This window comes from Argopecten irradians, chromosome 8, assembly GCF_041381155.1.
Source record: "Argopecten irradians isolate NY chromosome 8, Ai_NY, whole genome shotgun sequence".
Classification (NCBI taxonomy): domain Eukaryota; kingdom Metazoa; phylum Mollusca; class Bivalvia; order Pectinida; family Pectinidae; genus Argopecten; species Argopecten irradians.
This window is the reverse complement of record NC_091141.1, coordinates 1,209,155-1,234,787: the sequence shown is the minus strand read 5'-3', so window position 1 is coordinate 1,234,787 and position 25,633 is coordinate 1,209,155. Positions and strand designations below refer to the sequence as shown.

Here is a 25,633-nt window from a genome sequence, read left to right as displayed (position 1 = left end):
AAATATAAAACAAATAAGTCCGGGTCTAGTTGTACTATCTAAACAAACATGTTTGTGATATTCATTTTATAAATGATGGTAACTTCCTTCTCAAATGGCGACATAACACCTTCCTAATTAAACATTTCCTTTTGAATCTTCCCCGTGGTTTGTTGTTTTCCTTGATGTAAGAACTTATTCCGTCTTAATAGGAAGAATTTGTTCATTAAATAAATTGGTTCCATTACAATTATCATTAATGATCTGTTATATTGGTAAGCTATGTCAGCAACAATGTGTAGGTAAGTATATTACATGTCTTATTACTTAATAGATAAGCGACAGACAACATGTGAACTCTAGAGTTCATACTAAGTAGGTTTCGAAAAAAGTGATGCAGTCGTATTATATTTCTAATTTCAATTTAAACAATATAACTTGGTGATCATCAAATATCCCATACTTCACATGCAAATCTCTCGTGAAAAGATTTTGGTCGTCAACCCCCGGCAAGCCGCTGTTTGACAAGCCAAAATCATTCACTGGGGTTGCTATACATCTCGCCACATGACAGGCCCATGTAAGATGCTATTACTCTATATCAATCCCATGTGATAACTTTGGAAGTATATTGTCTTTTCAGTACCACCAACAAATTTACCTTGTGATGTGATATTTGAATGTAAAGACCGGCAACTGCACTATAAATTGCATTATCTAAAACGTTTTAATGTACCATTTAGTAAAGAGAACCTTATTGTGTATTTAAAGATGCGTCGTCACCGACAGAGCATAAATGATACTCATCATTTGAACAATATTTGGTGTTTAATCGCAGGGGCGTAGGAAGCTTAGATGAAAGAAAAAAGTGTTCTCCTGCACATTTTTCGCACTTCATTCTAGAAAATTTTCCGCTGCGCGGCGCACAAGCACACAATGTCAAATCTTAAATAGTAAAAATTCAATACACACGAACTAGACTAAAAATGTCCATCAAGGGATTTTATGTACTATTTCAAAAAATGTCTCTTAAAAGATCAATTTGTTTATATGTCTTAGCGAGACAATTAATTCATTTTTTTATGTTATACAACAATGTGCCGATGGTGTGAAGCCGGTACGGTATATTCAGATCCAGTAGGGTTGCATAATGTTATGACGACACAATTATCATTTCTAAATGCAGGTAGCTTTAAATCGAAAAATTACCATGTTAAGAACGCTTTATAATCATTAAAATACTTCGTAAAACTCATCTCAGCCATTCTAAATCGTATTTTTTTCCCGGGGGGGGGGGGGAGACCCCCGAACCCGCCTAACACCAAATTCTCGCGCCTTTGGGCGCGTGCAAATTCATCAAAATGCGTCGTAAAACTCATCTAAGCCATTCTAAATCGTATTTTTTTTTTCGGGGGAGACCCCAGGACCCCCCAGACACCAAAATCTCGCGCTTTCGGGCGCTCGCAGATTCATCAAAACTCATTTAAGCTATTCTAAATCGTAACATCGCAAAATCATCAAAATACATTGTAAAACTCATCTCAGCCATTTTAAATTACAATATTTTTCCCGGGGGTCACTCTCTAAAACACCAAAATCTCGCGACTTCGGCGCTCACACGCTAATTTGGCCAATTTGCGTATTCGTTAATTTTCATTTCGTGACCCTACTGTCTATAAATGTGTACAGGGATTAAATTTAATGATATATGAAAAATGTACATAAAGCATACATATCTGGTTGGGAGTTGAATTAATCTTCTCCTGTAGGTGTGGCGGGGGGGGGGGGGGGGTACAAAATATTGAGGACCTTTGCCCCCCCATTACGTTTCATCTTCCTACGCCACTAAATCGTGTATATATGTGTCTAATAACACACACAAAATCATTTTTTGTGTGTGCGCAATCAGTACTTCATTCCATACATGTATAGGACAGAGTGCCACGGACTTTTTTCGGGATGCAATTAATTATTTTAATTATATTTTATCTTGAAGTAAAATTAGGACCTCCAGTTTTTCAATGGTGGTAATGTTGTAAAAAAGTAACTTTTGTATCTGAAGAAAAATAAGAAATCGCCTGCTCTTACTATTGATAGAGAAAAATACCATTTGTCAGCTATGGAGTATTTTTGTGCTAAATACTGTACATTGTGTTGTTTACTGTCACATAACATCAGTACTATATAATATGTCTTCATAAGCACAAAGTACAAGAAATAGTTTTTGATCGTTTTGAAATATGTCTTTATGATGGGTTATGTATGATTTGTTTACAATATTTTTCGAGTAAGTATTTAAAGTAATGCTGCAAAACTTTTTAACCTCTTTTCAACAGAATTGTCTGATAAAACACCTTTGTTTCGCTTTCTTTTCTCTTTTTTTCCATTATTTTTCTTCTCACTGGAGACAAAGTGAATTACGCAAATCAAAAGATCATTACTGACGATTATTAAGTAAATCATTATATATCCCATGCGGTGAACAGAGAGTAAAAGCTTTTGGGGATGGTTACAGTTTATGAAAATGGGGTTTCAATGAGGCAGCGCGACAACACAATGACACCGATGCGATGCTGATTACATTTTTCATGTTGCACAAATATTTCGAGACGATAAATTTATAAGTGAATATTAACAGAGAGTTTGATACTAGAGGTCTATAATATTAGTAACGTAATGAACATAACAAAGGCTAATTGATTTGAAGCAGCTTCATATGGATTTTAAGTTTAAATTAAACTTCTTTAAAAGTGGTCAAATGTTACGGTAGAAATGCCGGGCTAATATTCCTAAACAGAAGGACATTTCTTAACTCCATCAGAGAGCATTACATAAATTTCGAAAGATCATAGATAGAGAACAATTGTTTACTGTTGACTATTACATACTAGAGAAGTCTTCCTAGATAAAGCTTGTAAAATAATTCATGAACTTTATTTGATATTATAAAAGTAGACAGTTACGTGTATTAAGTGAATATGATATAATGTTGAAATGATTTGTATGTTTGATACCCATTTTCTATCAGAACTGAATTGAATAAGGAAAGATACATTATCTTAATTGAAATCCAGCTTTAACTAAAAATCTATATCGAATAATATTTATCTTACAAATCATTTCTAATGCCTGAAAGTTAACATTCCCTTATTCAATTAGTATAAGCAAATAAATTAAACGGGATCGTAATAAAAAAAATCTACATATATCCACTCACTTTTTTTCAAATCGATTACATTTTTCATTGTGTATTGCCATATTCAAAATATGGATAAAACATATTAAGGTGAACTGTTAAGATTTACAAGAATGATATACTCAAAATAGTAACGCACACCAATCTCCTCATACATTTCATACAGAAGCGTTATAAATCGTGACAATCAAACTTTTTTTTTATTTGTGCATATTTTCAAAAGATCATTTGAAGATCTTACGTTCCAAATATCAAAACGAAGGAAATACCTATCTTTGATTTATACGCATGCATATACTATATAAACATCACTATACTTCCACGGTGCATTTATGATAATTACAATGTTATTTTGCATTTGAATTATCTCAAACGACCTACTATCTTGAATGCTCAAGCTATAATCTCGAGCTCTCTGTATATGATGTTGAGTGTTCGACATATCAACTCGAACTATCGATATGATATGCGTTATGTGAATCGAAGCGCTCGAAATGTTATTGTTTCACTGAGCCGTGTTTACGTAACAGTCTGCTAGACTTATCTCCCTTACATTGTCTAAGATCCCCATGTCAATACAATGTAAAACATTTGGAAATTGAATCCCGAAAGCCAAATGATTTCCGGGAATTAAGATCTTCAGGCTATTATTTAAGGACAATGGTGTTGTTAATGCTATTTGGGTAATACTGAAAATAAAGAATTACTGCTCTATACATTGTCAAATCAGTACGTGTCATTAACTTTAACTTGAATCACGCCTTAGAGATTGTATATATCCAATGAGGTCAGAGACATATTAAAACCCGATGGAAGTAAAATGATGTAGCATTACCTATATATTTTTTTCTAAATGATGACACTTGGATTTTTCTCTATAAATGTTTTGAATATATTTTGACATTTTTGCTATGTTTTTTACTCACGAACTGTCTATGTATATTGATAGGGTCAATCCAATTTTGAAACTATTATTCATTGTCTGCAATTAGCACCCGAATTACAGGTTGGATGCATTAAAAATAATGATATTAGATACTATTCCCGTCGGCACATATGGTAGTCTTGTTATCCCTAAACAGAGCAGTATAATTTGATAACTCTTTGTATCGACTTTAATTCTCTTGGATATGCAAGTGTTATCATCATTATTATTATTTTCAACATAAAAAGAGTCTCTTCATTATGGAAAGACATTTTATTTACTTCTAATTAATTGGAAGGGAAAACCTAGCACAATCCACTCATCTTCAATCAATAACAACGTTAGGGTTATAATGACAGTTAGCAAGTGAAGGATTGTAACAACTATCCAAAACATTTACTTATAATAGCGAACCATCACAAAGTCGCCTGTTTAAATCTTACTGCATATGTATCGCCACGAGCAATGTTACGGTGAATCTGTCACGTACTTACTTTGAAGTTAAGATTAGATTTAGAATGACTCATCTACATATGCATAAGCACGTGCACAAATGTTTGTTGATATTGATTTTCTGTGTTTGGTATCTCAATGGTAGTATTAGGAATAACATATAAAAGGTTATATTTATAAAGTAAAAAAAATGCCGATATGTAATTGATATTATTTGTTTATTAATATTTAAAATAACTTACAGATAAATTCGTCATTAATTTGCTGAATGATTTATGGGCACACACAACTTTTCTTTTCGTCCATAGACCGTTCTGATGACAAATATTCCTTTCAACCTTGACTTATTAGTGTATCATATTAAGATCGGTAACATAACAATGTGTTTACAGTTTGTTTTGGAATCAAATCAATTTTGTCTTATTAAGTATTTTTTTTCTTTTGTTCCGCATGGTTCTTAATGTTAAAGCCATATGTTCCGTAATTTCACTAATGACGAATCAAGAAGAACTTTTTATATGCCATCACCACCAAAGGAACATTTTTGAAAATTACAAACCTTACAATGTTTAGGTTCTAATACGAGCGCAAACTTAGTTTTAGCAATACTATCAAATACCATTACACATAACTGTACGTACGGCCAGACCTCGAAGTCCAGGTAGGTCTTTGATTTCATTTAATTTAACAATTTTTACAAGGTTAGAAATAATAGTAAATTTTCTTGTGTAGATATTATGTAACTTAACATATGAATCATAACAAAAGAACAGTGCAAATATTCTGTGTTGTGCTTGATGATTATAAGGCAGCATACATGTTCGTTTCTCAATAGATTACTAAAGAAAATAATATTTTCGTCCAGTTATAGTACATAAACTTAAGATAAAATCAACAGAAATGACAAATACCTATTTCCAGGAACGGTTTTGGAACCTGATAAAACATTTAGATCACGTTTTACTAATGCATATAATGATAACTTTTTGGACATGTCAACAAAGAATCTGAATTAAAATATGACTTCTTCTTTACAAATTTCTATTTAAGAGTCATTTAATCATTAAGATAAAGGTAGTCGATAAACCTTGTCTTAGTACCCTCAGTCGACCTGGTATCATTATAATGTTTCCCTATACCACAAAAAACTTTCCAAAACCAAATACTACGATAAAGTATATACTAAGTCATCGATAATGCCTTCTGATAGTAATGTTCCGAGAGCGTGATAAAGTTCATTTTTCCGTACCATTGGTAAACGTGTTTCCTTGAAGAATCCTTGAGAAACCCGTCATTGTGTAATTTCAGTAAACTATTTTGTTATGCAAATATTATATCTAAGATTAAAAAGGTCAGTGGGCCGACAGGAAATTTTCAATTTTGACAAAAACTATATTTGTTTACTCCTAGTTAGTTATCTTTTCCATGAACAACCACATTATTTCAAATAATTGCGTAAATACGATTCTGACATTATTATACTTTATACGCTGATCATCTTTGTATACAATTTTTTTATGGATAGGTCTACGAACATTTGGTGATCGTTCATATAAAGTATTGCTATCGGACGAGAATGCTATTCACATTATTATGCATATCATTTTTTTCCGTCTGTTTATATACAGTGTATTCTTATTCATTTATCTGTTCATATATACCTTTTTATATTTATTTAAATGTTTATGAAATATGAATGTTTGTTTTCTTTATTCCTTGCATATACCGTACTTGTGATAAATTGCCACTATATTTATTGAATGATATCTATCTATATCAGGTTTATTGAAAATATTTTTTTTCTTTTGTGTTACCAATAACGACAATGTCTTTCTGACTCACTAAAGACTCTTACTAAACATATTTATTTAGTGCAGTCAAATTATAGCTCATAGATTAAGATTTATTAGTGCGTGCAATTCGATTGTTCAATACATAAATGAAATAGTCTCTTTAAAAAATAACGCTGTTCATGACTTTATTGCTTCAAAGACAGATCAAAACGCGCTAAAATAAAACAACCGCTAATGAGAACTTAACATCACTTGAACGTATTACCTTAAAGCTATATGTGTAATAAAGTGTAAAATAGTATAGAAATAAGGAATAGTTATATACAACATCAATCAAATATTGAAAGTCTCATATTTTAAACAACATATCAATGTTCTCTCTTGAGGGTGTATGCACCCTGATATCTTAAGAAATCATTGATTTTACTATAAATATTGTGAATAACATTTTTTATATCATTTTACTTACCATAATATATATGCATTTTAATAGCATGACGAAAAAATATATTAATCATTTGAATTAATACTTATCCGTATGTTGTTTTAAAACAAAGCTATCAATAAAGAATCTGTATCACTGTATACAATTTTTTTCAGAAATAACATCCGAAACGTGTCTGCAACTGATAAAACAAAGTTTCATATACATATCTTGTCATCCAAGTTAAACCGGAAAAATCAACAAATTCCGAGAAAATTTAGAATTCATTTTACTCACAATCATAAAATCATACACACACATACATGTATAAAGTATTTTCTAGCAAGTAATCATTACATGATTTTTTTAACTGTTACATATTTTCTAAATTGTCACTCAATTTTCATATACCAGAGTCTATTTATTCTCAGAAAATCCGTTTACTGAAGAACTGTGTATCCATGCTCTAAACATTGAATACGCCTGATGTACATCGTACTTGACCTCAAGTGAATCTAGAACTATACCTCAAAATATGTTTACATATATCGTAATTTGATCAAATCTAAGACATGGTTCATAGTTAATCGTCAAGTAGTCTAATTTTCTGTGGTTGTGACATCACAAAAAGATAGGACAAATTGTCGTTAAACCTATATTCACACACGTCTTTTTTTAATCTCGAAATCGACGTATTGGAAATATTTCGTTACCCAGCATAATACAGGTAATTAAAGGTAAGTTATCTGTCTATGTATCTTTATTTTTGTACCACATGGTATATATATTATCATAACAAGACTAGTCTACTTATGCATCTGAATTATGTATTTCAGGGTAACGCTACTTGTTTATTACGTTAAACTTTATCTGCATACAGACCAAAATTGTTCAGTATTACTATGATCAGTTTGTCATTTAGCTGTCATAATTTCGCATTAAGGTTGTACTTCTCTGAAAAGTCAAAATTTTCTTGTATTAAACTTTTTTTCTCATGTAGAATTTTGGAAATAGGAATTCGTGCCATAAAAGAAAACGGAAGAAAAAACATATGTCCGTGTGTTCGTTTTTTAGTTATTGTCACTCAAAGATGCCTAGTTGACAAAATCTTGGATTTTATGGGAATTTTGCCGTTTTTACCATATACACAAGGGATTTAAGCCATAATTTCCTAATAAGGTGTTTGATATGTATGGATGTTTGTAGAACTTATTTTCCACTAGTCTCCTTTAAAAATATACCAATTTCGATTAGTAAGACTAATAATTTTTCTCAGAAAAACAACATATGCTACACCTACCCCTTCATTTTGGGCTACAAAATGCACCATTTTCTGCCGTTTTTGCCAAATTTAACCATTTATAGAAAAATATCTGGTATTTAACTTTTGTTAATATTTTGCATATCAACAGGGAAAGTGTTGTTCTTTCTAAATCAAGCAGAGAAATGGGGGGCCCGTGTGCTTACTTTTTAGTCCCATTTGAATATTTTTTATTTTTCAGTATTTTAGAGTAAACAATAAAAGTGCTAAAATTACCATTAAATGTTAAAAAAATAAAGTGACCAAAGGGTATCATTTCACACATTAATGCTCAATAGTTTAATCATCACGAACCCAGTAAAGATTTACAGTTAAACTTAGCATGATACAGCTAAAAAAATACTGGCGCAGTGATGATTTAAGTAAAAACAATTTCAGTAAAAAATGGTAAAACTGTGGCTCTACTCAAAGCAAAAAAAAAGACACAATTTTAAAATATATATTACACTGTATCATACATTTCGCCATGTCACCTAAATACTGTATCACGGAAATGAGTCGCGGAGAAATAATGGCTTACTGGCACTTTATTTGGATACTTATAAACAATATAGCCGTTTCTTACTTTTTGATAATATTGATAATAAAAATGGAATTATCAAACGTATCAATGTGGAAAGCGGAAACGCTTTCAAATCACCTTGCTGTACAAAAAACAGATCCCCTTAAGCGTCGAAATTACGTTAGCTCAATCCATACTATACATCAATAGTTAAGAGATTGTGTGCCTTTAATGCAGTAACTGCCAATATCATGATTTGTCCACATAGTCAATGACACATACTGTTCTGATGCGTTACAGTGGATGAAAAAAATATGAATTAGGGGTCCTAACAATATATCATTCTTCATGATGCTATATATGTTATTTCTGCCAAGCTGGCCAGTCCTATACAATGTAGTTGGAAACCGTAATCAGGACCTTTACTGCTATTTAAACGATGCAGCACTAGAAAGAACAATAAATAATCAAACTTCATCGATAAGCTTCACTTATAAATAATTACTAATACAAATGCTTCAATAAGTTATCATCGGTCTTATTCATCTTACATATGCATCACGGGTTGACTTTGAAGGCGACGGATGCAACTAGGACAATCTAGAGATACTGTAGGTATAATTAATGTTTTATAGAATTGTATACAATGTATATAGCAGCACAAGTTGTAATACTACCCAGTTTCTCTTAAAAGATCAACAGACCATCTTTACGATGGTTTAGGTATCACTTAAAGTTGAAACAAATTATATGAAATTAATATTCATCAAATCGAACGTAGTTATAGTCCGACATGTGTTTAAATCTAAATTTAGCGATTTACTGTAAAACAATACTTCTGACAATAATTCACCGAGTGCCCCAGTACGTGATAATTAATATCAATTATTTCCTCATTATAGGTATACCTGTTTCCTTGACGAAACTTTGTGTAGTCCTTTGAATGTATAATGTCAGCAAAATTATCTTTACAAACAATACAAATACGATACGAAATATGACACCTAACAAACACAGTAGTTCACCAGGAACAATTTACTTCAATCAGAAAGTACACTTATTAAGCGGATAAAAATAGTTTTTTCAAGACTCAGCACTAACAATTAAAGATGCATTTATATACATTACACCATATTGCTTACATCCTTGTTACGTTGTTTCATAATGTAAGATATCTAAAGTGTATAGACAATTATAAACAAGCAGTGATTGAACCAATAAGAAATATTCAGAAAAAACTGTGTTTCATTTTGCCGACAAATCGGTCGTTGAAATATATGTTCAGATGAGTTATCGTTAAAATCTAGGGTTTCGACCGATACCTTTAATTTTTTCCTTCTATGTATATACTACAATGCCTTTTTAGAGGTAGCAATGTAATGACAATTGATTTATACCAACATACGATACGGCGACTTTAGACACCAAATTAAACTGCGTGATAAATACGATTAATGTTTAGATTAGTCTAATCTTCCGGTAATTATTACGCCATGATTTGACGTAATTTGTGTAACGTCACTATCACTGGAAGGTATGCCTACGTCGTTTTGGTCTCCCGGAACATCTGTTTAGTATACATGTAGATAAGATAATGCGGTTGTAATATCATCAATCATAGCCTATACGAAATAACGAATACATTCAAAGGTACTATGTTTACTGCGTAGGGCTTGTTTAGGAAGAACACACTTTTAATAACCCGAATACATATATGTGTGTTATTCAGAAATACTGTAATTGTCATGCGTCTAGTTTTCAAGTGATCCATCAAATATGAATTGCCATCCGTATGTTCTAGTGACATTGATACATTCCAAGGAAACATTTTTCAACAGTGTTATATGATAAAACAAAGCCATTAGAGATACTGAAATCTAAGTTGTTTTAGAGTGCGGTAAACTTTGGAATATTTTGAAAGTAATCAGACTATTTCATCACTAGAATGATGAACAGTTTAATCATCAGAGCTCAAACTTATCGGAAAAAATCGAAAAACGTTCAATATCCGCTTTTACGATATCCTTCTGGGTACCATGCAATGTAATTGTCTCCGTTTAATTAACATCGACCAAACCTCATACAACAATATTGACTTATAGCTACATCATTTCTGATACTTTATTTATAAAAGTTGTTTTTTATTCTATAGAAGTACAAAACTTTTTGTCTTTAAGGGTCATTCTAATTTTATCATTGTATATATTCGTATTGATTCAGTTCATCCTAAGATTTAATACCACATCATGTCACGGAATTATATAGTGCACGAGTACTTGTGGTTAGACCTGTATTGTTCTGACCTTTCTTGTTCACGGGAAATATGAAACATCCTGTGAGATATAGTGTATAATGCAGTAAAGCTGTACCTAGGACTTGATTTCGTTTCTTGTCATCATTTCCCGAACTTATTTGAAATACATACATTGTACAAAATTTACAGATCGCAGATTTTCTTTATATCTGATAATGTATCTTGTTATGATTTGTAATTTATTTATTTTTGCTTACTAGTGATGATTTAGAAAGTATTACGTTTTACAAATTTGAAGTTGAGACCCACTGTACAAAATTTACAGATCGCAGATTTTCTTTATATCTGATAATGTATCTTGTTATGATTTGTAATTTATTTATTTTTGCTTACTAGTGATGATTTAGAAAGTATTACGTTTTACAAATTTGAAGTTGAGACCCACTGTTACCATGCATCAATGCTACAATTAATTAAATTAAAAAACTATTTTATTTCAATGAGCAAATACCTGGTTTATTGTGCACATAAATATTTACTTTGGAATAGAGTATCGGTCGCTTTTGAAATAACCTTCATTACAAGAATAATCAGACAAAATAGAAATTTTAATATTGCGATATAAGATGGTTCTCTATCAGTACACTGCAGTTTTATTAGGAATAAAACCAATAAATGAACTGTATCGCAATGACCATTTTGTTTCAGAACTTTTTAAAATATAGAACGTTATTTATACCTTAAGACATTCAAATGTCATATTCATTATATTGCTTTTCTTAAATAATCTTAAACAATTATCTGAAATGAGAATAAATTTGCCTTTAAAAACTTACTGCATTGTATGTAATAATAATTCACGCTAACATAATATATAGCATGAGATTTAGAACCAACTCATTTTCCTGCATATTCCTTCCTTTTAAATATCTCTAATCCCGGCGAAGTTAAAAACAGCTCATACAAAAATACCAATAACTGAATTGTCTCGTTCTACACACATATCAAAACTGATGGTAGTTTCTGAAGGATTTTAGTTATTTGTTCTATTCAACATTGTGATGATCACCTTAATTTCATTCTTAATGGTACGTATAGTTACTCACTCTATACTCAAAATTGGTGATGTTGGGGTTTGTATTTGGCATATTCTGTATATGTGACTTATAACCCTATTCCCTTTAGTCATATCTTAAGTGATGATATTTTAGTGTGGAGGTTTGGCATATTGTACATTTTTAACATCTGTGATTGATAACCCATTCTCATTCTCGGTTCGGATAGTTGTTCACTCTACACTCATGTATGAAAACTGACGGTATTCTTTTTTATTATTTTAGCAAGAATATTTTTAATCAGTGTTTGTTTACACTTTTCTTCTGAACGTTTTATTAAGTCTTTTGCTAAGTTTGCTGCCGAGCATTCAATACTTATAAAATATGAATGGCTGAATTATTAAGTAATGAGTATTACCCGAACTAAATAATAATTAAAATGGCAACCACATTAAGTAAAACCAATTATTCTTATAAGGAAGAATTAATTGCTTTACACGGTTTGTTTTGGTTTGTTCTAAAAGTCCTGGTATATATCAGAATTGTTTATCGTTAAAATTCATCTGTTCACATGACCAGTTATTGAATATTGAATGCATATTTTAATGCACATTTGCACTCAAAACATTGACCACAATTAAATAATTGTTTGGGAAGAATTGAAAGATGATGAACTGTTACTGAACAAATAATGTATCATTTTCTAGTACATAAATGGAAACTTATAAATGTCCTCTTAATACGAGAGTCGTTTACCACTAGGCATTGGAACAGTTTCCACTAGCCATGATAGGTGGGTTATAGCAAACAGATTAACAATCTTTACCATTATTATTATTTACTTAATGTCTAAATAGACGATAATGTCAAAAACATTTTCTTTTGTCTCCGTGACGCTGATATGTAAATTTCGGGTATCAGCATTTATAATTCATGCGGTTTAAACCCCTTTATGAAAGGATAACCAATCAGACTTCTTCAGCTCGAATATTCATGATGCATTGACTAAGTTAAGTAATGAATAGTAAAGATTTCACAATGGTATATCTAAAGACATGATTATTATACGGAAGTAAATACTGTAAAGCAAACACCATTGTTATCACCTCGTGTGCACGCGATATGTCAGGCTTATGAATATGCATAAGGACTTGCGTTCGATTCTTATTTTGATATGCACCTGCTGCCAGTTAAATATATCGCATTAATATTAATGAAATATAAAGGTAACCCAATAGTGCTGATGCGGAAAATGTTTAGAAATTGGAGAGTAAGTGCTAAAGATGCTTTAAAATAATTGCACAACCTTTTTGCAATTTTTTCTATCTTATTTATGATCAGTTGCATACATTAAGAGTAACATAAGTGACGTTTACATATGCTTATTGGATATCATTTTATCTTCCCATCCATAGTTCAACTCTTCAAATGTGTGTATAGGTATGATCGAAAAACACTTTTTATTTATTTTACTTAATCATGTAATAGTCTGATATAGCATTAATGCATTTATAGAATTACACTGTGCAATAATGATACCAATGTTGCAGTCCTTGAGATAGAGTGTCAGTGACCTTTGACATAGGCAGACAGGTAGCCGGATCCATCTCTATCGTAAGAGGAAGTGTTTACTTGGAAGATAGCACCTGAGAGGGAAGTCTTTCGTTTCCAAAGTATACGAAACTAAAAACTTTATCGTCCATAGTTTCGTATTCAAACCTGGATACATAGAAATGAAAAGTGTAGACATTGATTTTTTTCGCAGCGTAATATATGCATTAATTGGATAAACTTTCCGTGTAATTTTGGGTGTATAAAAAACCTAATGTTCAGTAAAGTTTGTTTTTTGGTCCCTGCTATACAGTTTAACGGGAATCAGATATTGCTAATTAAAACGTTATAACCCTTTGTTATGACACTTGGATAACACTTCAATGCATCTAATAAGTTGCTATATCTGTTTTCTGTCTGACATCGCTTGCACGATATCTTCTCTATTTGCTGACATATTTCAATAAAAGTATCAAATGCATTATTGTAAGTAAAAAATAACCATGAAAATATGTAGCATCAATTCAAAGTAAATCCTGATTCCTATGACTTGACTAAGAGCAAACTAATTCCAAAGGACATGACATTTATTTAATCATCAGACTATGTTTTCCAGAAAACTTACGTCACATGGTATTTTTACTGGAATGTTTGCGGCAAGCATTGTTAGTCGTTCAAAAGATTCATTCTTAATAAACTGATTTAAATTGGAAATAATTTCGATGCAAGCGGTTTCAAATATTTATTTAGTTGGTTAACATTTAAGCATTGGTACATGTATCACTAGTTTTTAATTCCATCGGGGTATGCACAAAAAATGTTTGCAAACGCGGATTCACACAAAAGATTGCAAACATGTTTTTATAACTCGATGAAATTAAAAAAAAAATAGTGATATCAATGCTTAAATGATGACCAACTCAAGAGTGATATATCAATACAAAATGAATCTAAAATTATCTCAAAAGATGAAAACACAATGTTTCAAATAGATTTTCAATATTACATAATATGATTAATTTTATAGTCTATTTGATAAAAAAGTATGTGTAAATTTAGCATTATAGTGATTTTCCAAGGGATTATTTTTCCAAATCAATACGCATTGTAAAACAACTCTATTGTGACGTCACGATAACACTTTCGCGCCATTCTCGGATTTTGTTTTCATAGTTGTATGCAAAAAAGGTATTGGCCAAATTTAGTATGAAAACAAACCAAAAATTATTTGATTCTGATTTAGGACTTGGATTTCATTGTGATAATGTTTATTAACTCATACAGGGTTAATCTTCTGCTACAATATCCCTTATATATTTTCAGAGGTTTTCCGTGCAAATTCGTGAAGTACTCATAATAGTCACGTATAATCGACTTTTTTTATTTATGATGAGTTATTTGGTCATTGAAAATAAAATAAGTCATCCACAACTCAATAATATTTCATTATCAATGGGATGAGAGCCCAATATTACAAAGAGACAGAACATGAATATACTGCAGCCTCCTTACATCGCCCTACCTGTTAATATCACATTAAATCTCACAAAAAATCATTCCTAAACAATAGATTTACAAGGGTCCATAAATCGTAAAGGGAATAATCATTCATTGATATGACGGCGGCATTGATATACATGTATAATGTGAGTATAAGATAATAAGAAAACAGGTGATTTGAAATATTTGTCCATCGATATGTAACCTTCGTATAAGATAACAAGAAAACAGTTGATTTGAAATATTTGTCCATCGATATGTAACCTTCGTATAAGATAAACGTAACAAGAAAACATTTGATTTGAAATATTTGTTCATCGATATGTGATCTTCGTATAAAATAACAAGAAAACCGTTGATTTGTCCATCGATATGTAACCTTCGTGTAAGATAACAAGAAACCCGTTGATTTGAAATATTTGTCCATCGATATGTAAACTTCGTGTAAGATATGATAATAAAACAGTTGATTGTTGTAATGGTATTTTTTTAATAATTGATTTTATCGATATTTACCGTAACAACCATCTTCATATCAGAATGTCGGTTATCATTTTGATAAATGAAAAGATAATTTTTACCATCACATCCAAAAGCTGATTGTAATAATGTTTGGAACTTAATTGGGAAATTTTCTTATGGCTTGAAAACACATCTTACTATTTCTTTTTATCTTTGTATATTTGTGGTTATTTTCTGAAAAGGAAGTCCAATATATTAATATGTTCCTTTTAAAAACAATCTGTAATATATCTTTGTGTACTCAGTATTATGTAACTGACATTTGCAGTATTGTCGTGGATATGCACAATCCATGAAAAGTTAATTCGCCATAGTTTAGCTATGAGTAAATTCAATGCGAAATCAACTCATTCGTAAAGTAACAATAAAATCAAAATACAAGTTTGAATTCAATTGAATACTGCATTGGAACACATTTGATAAACTAGAGTTAAACTGTAAAAATCATACAAATATACAAACATTATAATATAAACATAAGTTACCACACAGAATTGTTCTTTTGTTTTTATGTATGTTAAGATTAAAACAAATCTGCAGAAATAATTCTGCAATTACAAATAACACTGTAAAAATGTGAAATGAAACTGCACACCTGGCAGTATGTACTAATTTCACGGCATTGTAGATGTAAATGTAATGCTATTATGATGGCAATACTGACATAATTCATTCTTTTCTGTTCCCAAAAGGCTGATAACTTTTAGTTGTGAGCAACATAAGAGCTCTTCTTGTTGTGTTAGTATGATAATTATGGAACGTATAACTTAACCCATTATTTCTTAAAATAGTTTAGACAGTTTATTTAAAGGTATTTCCAACACAAACCAGAACAATAAAACACTAAAATCTTTTTTTAATTTTTGAATTCCTCTAACGAACACGTAATACAGACATTTGATTCTTAGTATTTTCCTAAATTTAATTTCAACAATGAACATGAGCAATTGATCGTCTAATAAATGAATGAAGTATAAGTAAGCAGAAAGCGTTCTATTTGAGGAAAATGATGGTGAGTTTCGACCGGGAAGTTCATTCTACACCTAAAGTTCATGGGAAAATAGCTACGATACGTTTCAATGGTTTTGTAGCAATTATAATGATCCCTTGTGGGTTTAGAGCCAACTCCTATACCGTGGCTCAAATCCGTAGACACATATGATGTCTTTTGGCGACAACTTTATTTCCTTTCCGAGGGTAGAGCGAGAACATGTTCTCATGAATTCTCGCCCAAACATAACCTAAGAACAATTATGGCGAATTAGCATTGTATCAATTTGTAGATGATCATCTTAACATTGAAGATGAAACCGAAACAGAGACACCACTTTATATACATATAACAATCTTGAAAAAACAACTCCATTTAATATTGAATGTTAATTGTTTAAATAATAATTCAGATTCAATAAAACAGATTTGACTTATTTAATGTAATCTGACTAGTCAGTATTGTTATGCCTAATACATAAGTGACACTCGTGGCAGCCAAAGCTTCTCGCATTTCTAAACAAGTGTACGGTAACGTTACGTGATTATAAAGAAATTATTTCGTCAAATAAACAAACTCCACATCATTTTTCGACCTGTTGGTACTTAAGAATAGATAAATTCACATTTACATCAGTATTTTTAATCTATTAATCACACTTCACGGCCACAGACAAGAAAGTAAAATTGAAGCGAAAGGCCAACCACTATTTTTTTTTATTTTCCCGCCATTTCTAGTGTCAAGATATCAGATTAAACGTGTACGTTACACTACGAGTATGTTCACGGTATAGAGGTTGGCCGAAATATTTCTTAACTTTAAATGGAATTATTCTTTTCTTTAATATACATATATATGCTACTGCGGATACGGTCATTATAGTATTATAAAAAGGACGAAAGTTTCACTATTGCAAGAAGACACCACACGAATATACCGCAGCCTCCCAATACATACCATATTCACACACCGATTGCACACAGGTAACACCGTTCTAAAATGACCATGAACATTGATAGGATGTTAAACATAATAAAACAAACAAGCAAAACATCATACCAAAACACAGTAATTAAGATGAAAGATGTATTTGTTTGTACGAAACGTTTTGATCACATGTCGTCCTACTGTCAATAAGGATGATTAGGAAGGGTATTGGAGTACTGTACCAACTTACATGTCAATATGTGCTAGTTTTATCAACAGTTTTCGTTTCTCTTGACATGAACAACACATTGTAGAGATCTCACGAACAGACAGACACGTATTGACTTTATCCGACATGCCATAGACCCGTGATTTGAACTATAATGATAATATAAGGTCAGTGATCCTCGATGTCACGTTTAAAAAAAAATACAGGTAAAGGCACTTCATACCCACGTGTTTATTTGAGCGATTGAAGCCTAATCGATGAATTAGGATCTGAGACTGACAAACTTAAAATAAATAACGTAGATTTGTTGTATTACGTCTAGCTTAGAGGGCATCACTCGATTACCAAAAACTGGTTTTCATATTTACTAAAAAAATCCCCATAAAATAACATCTTAGACTCGTTAAATAAAATATTTAGTACATCACATGATAATTGTTAGAAATGCGATTGGATAACATCCATGGTCAATTTTGTTCCCAGTCCTTCTTGCCTACGAGAGACTATACCTGACTACGGGAAGGAGCATGCGACAAAATATATGACGTCATGATGAATGTCATGTGACGTACTAGATTAGTCTTCGACTTGGGGACTATACCTCACCTAACAACACTATAGGAGAACAGTTCCCTCCTGAAAGGGCCATTATAGAATGATATGAGATATACAAATTTAGATTTGATAAATACATATGAATATAAGATCCTATATTATATATTACAAGGCATTAACATAAATTAAAGGATACATGTTGCTACATAAGAGTTACATGCTTGATATACAGTACAAACCAAATGGAATAAATAAATAGATGAAAACAAACGCTCAATGTACATGTATACACTTAACAGCCGAATACTTGCCGATTTAACTTTAACTAAAGCACAAAAGGGGCGCACATGTATCATTAAATTTGATAAGTGACAGTAACACAATATATTAATTGAGAGTAGATGCGGTAAACTGCTTGCAGGTGCATGGTTCGATAACCAGTCCTATATAAATATCATTTCCATATTTGTGTTACTCCTGTCTCGGGTACGTAAGCAGTTAGCTGGGGGTAACAATCACACCTGTCGAATTGATTGTTTTAAATATATAACAAAAGAAAACCGATATTTTGTATGTATACTTGTGTTAGCTAATGTTCTGTGTACATGTGAAGTGGCCATACAAGTCCGAACAGAATATATAAAGCATGTATCAATCAATCCTCTCTCAATGTCTTACATTATCTATTAGAGCCATATTGTAATTCTTTATTTGGTCAGAAGGCGTGAAAACCTTGCATATTGTAATGAAATACAGATAATGAAAATCAGAAGGAGCCTAAAAATGTAATATTTTATACAGATATCACAGGAAGGCGTTTATCGACAAAACAAAATAACTAGACTAGACCTCATTTATAAATGGTTTCCAGTAATTTTAGACAGTTATTTTTAAAATTCAACAATTTCTTGCATTCCGTCAACCTCAAAGAAAAAAATCCAACACTAATCACATTATTGCTAAAGAAATTAAAACAGAACCTCGCTGTAGACAATATAGGTATATTTCAAACTCTCTAAAGGAATTTAACAACCTTGGTATAGAAAAAACATTGCATCACGAACTCTCGTTAAATTAAATTAAACAAACTTGTTATAAACAAATCAACAAAAATTACAGCAAAGACTGTATCACAAGCTCTCGTTAAAGAAATAACGCAAACACAATTTAACACATCAATAATAAGACAACATTGCAAGTTTAAAATACAAAACTAAGAAAAGGTAGTATATCAAAAAAAAAAAAAAAAAAAAAAAAGGAAAGTCCACAAAATACTTTTAATTTGATTTCCTTCAAACTCCTGCATACAGTTGTTACTAGTGTGCATTAAGATTAAATAAACAGTAGCATCTGCAATATAATCCACGTAAAAAAATTGTATTTAAATCGCATTTAGATAGCCATTTCAGTTCAACCTCCTATCTAAGAGATTTCCGATTTAAAATGATTTCATTTCATGATTTTAATCATTGATGTGTCAGGCCTATACATCGATGGTTTCTTGTTTATATATATATATAACCCACACCCTTTGGTGTTGAATTGGTCAGCATCCGGTTGTCTTGTCACTGTATATACACATGTACTGATTTCTCAAAGATAGGTTAAATAATAATTTTTATATCTTCACGTTGCCATGTCGTTGTGTACTACATGCTCGTTGACAACAGTATATGGAGTTAGGAAGTAAGCATTTGATGGGCCCCAGTATTTAAGTGTTATTTAACTCTACACAATGAAATTTGTATTGTTATCAAGTGTTTTTTGTATTGTTGCTTTTCCTCTCATCTGAATACCGGATATCTATATATTAAACACCCAGACAGTTACTAATACTGTAGCCTCATTCCTTTGATTATCACCGTTTACTTTCGTGATTATGTGTTTGCCGAATGACAGAATACATCGCTCAGCGTATTTACAAGGATTCTTTCTTCTTTATTAATGATATGAAGAATTTAATCTGAATATAATCTTAAATCAAATGTGAAAAAGATATTTTAGTTAAAGCCAATAGTACATTCCTGTTTAATGACTCCAATTATTCCCAATTCAGGCGTCAGGGTGTCATAGTGATTTGAGTGACTACACAGCCACTGTGTATACCTCCTGTCAATAACACTACACCAAGTGACAACATAAACGATATCGCCTTGCTAAGGTGCAACAAACGCACGCAATTAACCTGTGTCTAAGACGAGTTCGAACCTGTGACCGCGCACTTACTGGTACACTGCTCTACAAACTGAGCTGAATGGAATTCTTACCGTTCATTGTCTCCTATTTCGTTTGAGGATGTTTGAATTAGAATAATTTTTATTATATCCATATTTGGGTATTGTCACGTCTATCAATGTTATAATTGGCTTACCTTAAGTGGAATAATAACCGTATAAATTGAATAATTGGGCCATTACTCTAAATTGTTAAACATGAGATTAAGACAAAATATTTAAAGAGTGTTTGTTCCGTCAATAAGTTGAGACGACAGTATTTAAGTAATGATATGTATTGCCATATGCACTAAATTTTATAAATAAATAATGGATTCGTCTATTTTTTAAGTCTTAAGGGAACAAAATAAAACCACTAAATTGCAAACGTAGTATTGTTTCCAGGAGTGAGATCAACATTACTTGTCATCCAGATAGATGTTGCTTACGTTTTGTTTACTAAAAACATGTATTTATACACATTTAGCTTTTTTTCTAATATTCGAGAAATGATTTCATCCGAGTAATTAGCATTTTTCAGCTAGAATAAAATTAATTGGTGCTTAATGCAGAAGGTATCATTTTGATATGTATGTATAGCTATGCGTTTGAATTATGAGTGTTATTGCATTTAGCAATGCATATTAAAGGAAACAATTGACACATGAATAACTGAATTTGCATTTTATATAATGTACATTGTATATATTTATTATGTAAATATATTAATAAATGTACCGAACATGACATTGTTGCTTATATGAAACATGCTGTTACAAACATGGCCCACCGCCGTTTTTATTGTATATTTTCCATATTACTCGATAATCACGTATATTGCATATTAGTATTTTATTTCTATGTGTAATACGTTTTTCTCAATGATATTGCTAAAGGTTTCTTTTATCATGTGCAATAATTATAAATGCTATTCATCACGCGTTCTACAGTAGGTGCCGACATGCAGTTTCGTTTTCCGAATGTAGGAAGTGTTTCGCTATTTAAATACACAGCCAATCAGCTGACTGCAGTTACCTTATAAGCGGAACTTAATACACCTCATACAGGTAGATGATCACGTGACCCGTACGTGATCTAGATATCAATAACACTACTACACGAAGGGAGATATTGTCTATATTTACAAAGCTACGATAGAAAACAACATACGAGTAGAGGCTGCGTTGTATCTCATATTGCTGTGTGATGAATGAACTGATAAAATATGTTTCATATGCTTTTAACAATATCAAATTAATTATACATTGTTTGTATTATTGTATTTATGCCCAGAATCAAACACCAGAGATAAAACTACATGGTGACAATGACTCCAAACAACTTCTGGTAATAAAGCAAAATTACTAAAGTAATCATTACGCATAATAATTACAATAAATTATATGCAATATTAGAGAGTATAATATATTAAGAATATAAAAATGAATCCTATATTCAAAGATTTTTTTTCTAATGATGGTTTATTCGTTAGGATTGCTTATAACGGCATCAGGCTTTCAGGGTTTTCCAAGTGTCTAAATGACGTGTCCTTACGTAAACAACTTTTAAATATTTTTGTTTAAAAAAAGAGTCAATAAATTTCTTACTAATCTTACAGATAATGTTAACAATCTTAACTAAACTAATGCAATCTGTAGTAATTTCTTTATTTCAAATTACAGATATTATATGCTTTACATCATTCTTCCCTGCCTTGGGTGTATCACTTTGTTGTCACAGATATGGTCGAGTAGTTTATTCCTTATAGGTACAGCTTTATTTCGATTGGAGTATTTTTCCATAGGTTTATGGGTTTTCCTGGTATATGTTAAGGACAGGTGGATTTGTACTCGGATAACACCAAAGTCTGTACTAAGCAGCTGTTATGTATTAAAATATGTGTGGTGAGTTGTATATCACCAAGTCCACTCACAACAATTCTTTTGTTTAGGATAATCATACATCAAACAATGCAAGTATTCAAGACTACTGCTGTAAAACTAAAAACAATATAAGTTATTTTCAATTATCTCACTCACCTGCGTCTCTTGTTCCCTATGTATTTAATGAATATTGATAAAGCTTTTATTTTGGTTTATTTTTTACATATCGTATTATGCAGTGAACAGTCGATATCATCCCTGTACTGCCTTTCTAGTAAAGCATCTTGTAAGAAGAAGAGCAAATTGAATCTCCTTTACAGGCAATAGATAAGAGCATATGATATGACTCTGTCGTTCTACTGTAAGGGTAATTCTAGCTGGGGTCGTAAACAACTTACAAAATGATGAAACATGGGAAAATATTTACGAAACTTTTTTTTTTTTTTTTTTTTTTTTTGTTAACATATGGTTAAAAATAAAATAAAAGCTGCGATTGCATTAAGCACTATTAAAACTAACATAATTTGTTTAAAATAATTATAAATTTGGCCCTGGGGACTCGAATAGATATCATTCGTAGAATCAATGCTACAAACAATTCAGACTATAATCATTTTTACCATATAGAGTAGCAATTGCGTGCTGACAGATAATTTCTTTCCGTCCATTGTTGAGTTTCCGACCGACAATTGCTGAGCGGGTGATGCAAATGCTTTTCCTTCCGTTTGTATTACTGTTTTTAATTGTTTAACTGAGTACAATATATGATTTAAACAACGGCAATTTTTTTTAATAAATATATAATGATATGTGGGTTTTTTTTCTATTTCATAGAAAACAAAATGTACCTTTTAAGTTAAATGCATTTCAGGATAGACTATGACTAAAATAACTAAATGTTGTTAAAATCACGGTTTCGGATATTAGGTCCGAACTATTTTACCATTCTAATGCTTTTATTTATATTGGCCTTGAGCCGGCCACTGACCTGAAGCCTATATAAAAAGACGATAGAACGTTTGAATGATTTCGACAACCACTGCCCTAATCGTTTTCTTACACTTTAGTTACTATAACCATATATCCGCAAAATTTTATGTAAATTTATTTTTCAAGTTTTATATAAGCAAATATCAAACGTAAATGTTACTCAAAATTTCTATATGTGTCATTTAAACATGAGATCAATTAGGTTATACATCCACTGTGTTTAACACATATGGAGGAATGGGTTTATAAACAAATGGCATATCATAACAAATAGAGTATTGGTATTATAATAACAATGGAGCTTTCGAAAATTGGTAATTCTTTTTTTTTTCTTTTTATTGTAACAAAAGAATGACCTTATCGTTGATGTATTTACATACTGCTAAATGTTTACTGTCCTCCTGTCTACCTATTTATAGTAAGACCTGAGACATTGTTACACCTAGAGATCAAGATATTACAAATCACGTGTACAAGTCTAGGTTTAAGGAAATTTTAACGAGGAAGAGGGAAGATGGAGCATTTTGTATCCAAAACGAAATTACTTTTTCAAAGATTTCTTTATCATAAATAACTCAATAACTGAACAAATGAATATTGCGTAAGAACCATCGACAGTTTTTAAACAAAGACCTAAAATGACTCAAAAATAATTTTCAAACTTTCTGGAATATTGAATGTTTTTATATTGTATTCATAGAACTATTATTTTATATATGTCTGTTGCATTTTCTTGCAATGAAGAACTTAATACTTTAATACCATTGCTTCTTACCATGAATTATGCGCTATTCAACATGGGAAGTTGTATTGTACCAATGAAAAAAGATCTCCACGCAACAACTCAAACTAAAAATAGAAAAAATAACTTTTTGGACCATTTGTAAATTTCAAAATTCTTAATCAAATGATAATATTTCATTAGCTCAAATGACTATGGCAATAAGCGATATAAGTACTCTACCATTGAGTAGGCTTTAAACTGTTTTACAAGTTGGTGACACAACATAGTTTGTAAACCTGTTAAATGTCCTTGAAGGCCCGCTACAATGGGATAGCACTTAAAAGGGGACAGGACTCCCACTGTTACAAACAATACTGTAGCCTCCGAAACCTTAACAACTCCAACTATTACAAACAAAACTGTAGCGTCCGAAATCTTAACAATTCCAACTATTACAAACAATACTGTAGCCTCCAAAACCTTAACAACTCCAACTATTACAAACAATACTGTAGCCTCCGAAACCTTAACAACTCCAACTATTACAAACAATACTGTAGCCTCCGAAACTTAACAACTCCAACTATTACAAACAAACTGTAGCTCCGAAACCTTAACAACTCCAACTATTACAAACAATACTGTAGCCTCCGAAACCTTAACAACTCCAACTATTACAAACAATACTGTAGCCTCCGAAACCTTAACAACTCCAACTATTACAAACAATACTGTAGCCAACCTACACTCCGAATACAAACTTGTAAACAACAACTCCAACTATTACAAACAATACTGTAGCCTCCCTAAAACCTTAACAACTCCTCAACTATTACAAACAATACTGTAGCGTCCAAAAACCTTAACAACTCCAACTATTACAAACAATACTGTAGCGTCCAAAACCTTAACAACTCCCACTATTACAAACAATACTGTAGCGTCCAAAACCTTAACAACTCCCACTATTACAAACAATACTGTAGCCTCCAAACCTTAACAACTCCACATCAAACAATACTGTAGCCTCCAAACTTAACAACTCCAACTATTACAAACAATACTGTAGCCTCCGAAATCTTAACAACTCCACTATACAAACATACTGTAGCCTCCAAACCTTAACAACTCCAACTATTACAAACAATACTGTAGCCTCCAAAACCTTAACAACTCCAACTATTACAAACAATACTGTAGCCTCCGAAACCTTAACAACTCCAACTATTACAAACAATACTGTAGCCTCCGAAATCTTAACAACTCCAACTATTACAAACAATACTGTAGCGTCCAAAACCTTAACAACTCCAACTATTACAAAAAATACTGTAGCCACCGAAATCTTAATAACTCCAACTATTACAAACAATACTGTAGCCTCCGAAACCTTAACAACTCCAACTATTACAAACAATACTGTAGCCTCCGAAACCTTAACAACTCCAACTATTACAAACAATACTGTAGCCTCCAAAACCTTAACAACTCCAACTATTACAAACAATACTGTAGCCTCCGAAATCTTAACAACTCCAACTATTACAAACAATACTGTAGCCTCCAAAACCTTAACAACTCCAACTATTACAAACAATACTGTAGCCTCCGAAACCTTAACAACTCCAACTATTACAAACAATACT

The 25,633-nt window shown here is 31.5% G+C and overlaps 1 protein-coding gene across 1 annotated transcript in view; it reads left to right on the top strand.

Moving 5' to 3' along the window:
- Positions 1-256: 256 nt before the first annotated feature.
- LOC138329055 (uncharacterized) overlaps positions 257-25,633 on the top strand; it is a 44,049-nt gene continuing 18,672 nt past the window's right edge. Inside the window, exon 1 of the mRNA XM_069275775.1 lies at positions 257-281. The gene's annotated coding sequence lies outside the window, so the exon portion shown is untranslated. The remainder of the gene's footprint in view (positions 282-25,633) is intronic.